General features: G+C 45.6%; 1 pseudogene; it reads left to right on the top strand.

The window, feature by feature from the left end:
• LOC136549066 (uncharacterized) lies at window positions 1-3324 on the top strand (annotated as a pseudogene).
• The last annotated feature ends 414 nt before the right edge of the window (window positions 3325-3738 follow it).

Here is a 3738-nt window from a genome sequence, read left to right as displayed (position 1 = left end):
ATGCCAGCTCGATGCCGTCTCGCCGTGGACGGAAAGGGAGGTGGCGTCAGCTTGAGGAGGAAGAAGGTTCCAGAGTCGCTGTCTGCTTGGCCCATCGTGCAGAGAGAGAAAGAAGGGGATGTGTGCCTTTGACCGACGCAGTCTGGTTCAACTAGGGGCATCGAGCGTCATTTTCAAAATTTTCTCTCTCCAAAATGACAGAAAAGAGTAAAGTAATGACTGTGGTGTCTTCTGTCAAATAAACCGTGATTCATAATGGTACTGAGCCAATAAGCGAGTTGGCAGTGTCCGACGGCAAATAACGCCATTCTTCAGCGTCCCTGAACAAAATTTCCCTTACATAAATGTGTTGGTGACCAATTTAGCAGGTAATTTGGCTTATGTTGATGTTTATGCTGATTTATTATGAGAGGAAAACACTATACGTTCGTTGAAAAGTACTGCTAAAGTAGTTCAAACGAACAGGGCCTTGTGCTGTGAACAAATTTGATATATGCATGATGAATGCTTCCTATGGATTTTCAATTTCTGCTGGTGGTTCACAAAACCTGGACAAAACTCCTGATTTGCGTGTTGCACGATAATATACTTCTCTTATTTTCTTAGAAAATGCTTAAGTATATATTATTTAAAAATAAATATCAATGATGATTACAGGGGGAAAAGACATGTGTGTAGACCCTTACTGTTGTTGCCTCTCATTGGGAATTCATATCCACCGTTCTTGGAGCATGGTTATTGACAAAATCAGAAACTTGTGTTGTTTTTTAGCAAGTAGCTGATAAAGCAAAACAAATTGTAGATTATTGGTAACTTTAAACATTGTTTTAGTGATAGTGTTTCCTATTTTCCAATGGTCTTAGCAGGTCTTTGATTCTGAAGAAGGCCTTTGTTTTGCAACCTTCTAAAGAAAAAAAGGGTTTACAACTATTAATCGTATGCTGATGTAAATAGAAGATTGTAAGAGGACTATTATGTAAAAATGAGAAGAAATGAATAGAGGAGGATGTGTTGAGGGCACACTGTGAGTAAGTCTTCCCCCCAAATTCCAATATGGTATCGGAGCCAGGGTTACCCGAGTAGCGGTGGCACCTCGAGCTGTGGTGGCACGAGTGGGTGAGCACCAGCGCACGGTCGGCGGTGGCACGACAAGGGCTGTGCACGAGTGTAAGCTGTGGGCATCGCATGCGGTGGAGAGCGGTGGAGGCACGCGAGTAGGCGAAGGCGGTGGCTATGCGTGCGTGTGGGCGGAGGTGTGCGAGTCCGTGCTTCCACACGTACTGGTGGGCGCGTCGGTAAGGCCATGACTCACCTACGCGGGCTAGGTCTGGGTGGCGAGCGTGGGCCCCATGGGCTGACGGCGTAGGGAGAAGCTACGTGGAGGAGAGGAGACTGGGCGACGAGCAGGAGGAGGTAGGTGTGGTGCGTGCTGAGGAGCTTGTGGAGCCTTGGGGCTGCGGGAAGAGAGGAGGAAGAAGTGTATAGGGGTCTGTTCTGCTGTTGCAAGTGGTGTGAGTACGAGGAGGTTCTATTTCTCCCTTTGTCCTGGTCTGGTCTACTGTAGAGAAGAAAGTGAAATATGCGCCTGTTGTGTTGGTGATTGGTGTTGATTTGTTGCAATGTGGTGATTTGGTGGTGGAAGAAGCTCGCAGTGATTAGGTGGAAGAAGATGTGGTGATTTACTATGGTGCGGTGATTTGGTGGAAGAGACAGGCCGTCTTGAGATGGATACAAAGGTGTTAGAGGCACAAAGGAAAATAGAAGAGGTGGAGAAGGCTTTAGCTCAGAGCGGTGGCAAGAGTAGAGGTGATCCACCAATTACCAAGAGAGATGAAAAATGAGATGAGGTCTATGAATCATGAGCTCCTAGAGATGGGTATGATTGGCCCTAGGGTGGCGCCTGAACTGTAGCTAGAACTCATACCAAGTGGTGTGAAGTTAGAGGGAAGTAAGAATTATCTGAAGTTGGTCTAGAAGAGTGCAAGTGCTCTTAGGAGGAAAAGGGGTAGAGCATTATCTGGCGAAGGATTGTGTTGAGCCAGCTAACAAGCTTAGCCCTGAGTGGAGAGTTTGGCATACAATAAACTCTACCATAGTGGCATGGTTATTGGCATCCATGTCACTGTTTGTTAGTAAAATGGTGGAAGCCATGCACACTGCAGCACAGATATGGAAAACCCTGAGTAACATGTATTCCAGGCGAGGGAATGTGATGGTGATGATGGAAATTCATAACAAGGCCGATGCAGTGAAACAAGCAGGGCGACTAGTGGAGTAATATGCTAGTGAGTTGCAATACTTGTGGGGAGAGTTGGACCACTATGCTCCACTTCATTTGAGAGATTCACAAGATGCCCAAGATGTTCAGAAGTGGGTAGAGGATAAGAGGGTGGCTCATTTCTTGAGGAACTTGGATCCTGAGTTTAAGAGGAGGAGGACTGCCTTCTGCCACTAGGATAGTCTACCTACCATGGAGGAGGCTGTGTCAACCATGGTCATTGAGGAGAGCAGACTACGGATGATGAGTAGTAACAATCCTATAAAGTCGGCCTACACCATAGTGGTGGAGAGGAAGTGCTACAACTGTGGAGAGGAGGGACACTTGAGCTACAATTGTCCTCTTCCTAAAACCTATGGTGGTAGGAGTGGAACTCGTAGAGGTCAGTGGTGGTGCTCAGTGGTGATCAAGGAGGAGGCCGTGGTGGTCGTGGAGGAGGACGTGTAGGTGGACGTGACAGAGGCCATGGTGGTCCTCAAGCCAATGCTGCTACCACGGAGTGTGGTCCTCAAGTCAATGCTATTGCCATAGAGGAGGTTCCATCTCTCACCTTGACTAGGGGAGCAGGTCAAGCAATGGGAACAATGGCAGAGGATGAAAGCATCTAAAATCTCTGAAACTACTCTAGTTGGTCCTATGATTGCCACCACCAATCACTTTGGTAACTTTGCCAACTATGCCCACTTGGGCAAAGGTACTCAAGCACAAGCACTTGCATCCACATGTAGGCATAACATAGAATGGGTCATTGATTCAGGAGCTTCCAAGCATGTCACAAGCACATCTAGTTCTTTTAAAACATACACTCCACATTCCTACTCTGAGACTATTCAAACCACTGATGGCACCTCTCAACCCATTCATGGTGTAGGATCTATAGAGTGTACCTCATCCCTTTGCTTATCATCAGTTTTGCATGTTCCTTCCTTCCTAGTCAATCTCCTCTCAGTTAGTTCACTTATTGATTAGTTCAAATGCATCGTTACATTTGATGAAAATTTTTGTATCTTTCAGGAGAAGAGGGCGGGAAGAGTGATTGGGACTAGGAGTCAGGCTTAATGGGTTGTGGTTCATCAACCAAGCAGAGTCATCATTAGTAGAAACTGTTGGAGCACTAGGAAAAGGAGGTCTTCTTGCTTCATTGCCAGTTAGGACATGTGCCTTTTGAAAGTTTGAATAAATTGTATCCTTATGTGTTTAAGGATGTGGATAAAACCAAACTTGTGTGTGATGCCTGTGAACTTGGGAAGCATACAAGATCAACTTATCCTAGTATTGGTCTTCATAGTTGTGAACCTTTTATGTTAATACACTTTGATGTTTGGGGTCCCTGCTCAGTTACATCTTTGAGTGGATTTAAGTGGTTTGTCACCTTTATTGACTGCTATACCCATATGACATTGATTTACATGCTTAGGGGTAAGCAGTGAAGTTCTTTGATGTTTCCAAGATTTTCATAA

Source organism: Miscanthus floridulus, chromosome 4 (genome assembly GCF_019320115.1).
Source record: "Miscanthus floridulus cultivar M001 chromosome 4, ASM1932011v1, whole genome shotgun sequence".
NCBI classification, from domain to species: Eukaryota; Viridiplantae; Streptophyta; class Magnoliopsida; order Poales; family Poaceae; genus Miscanthus; species Miscanthus floridulus.
This window is presented reverse-complemented; position numbering and strand designations above follow the sequence as displayed.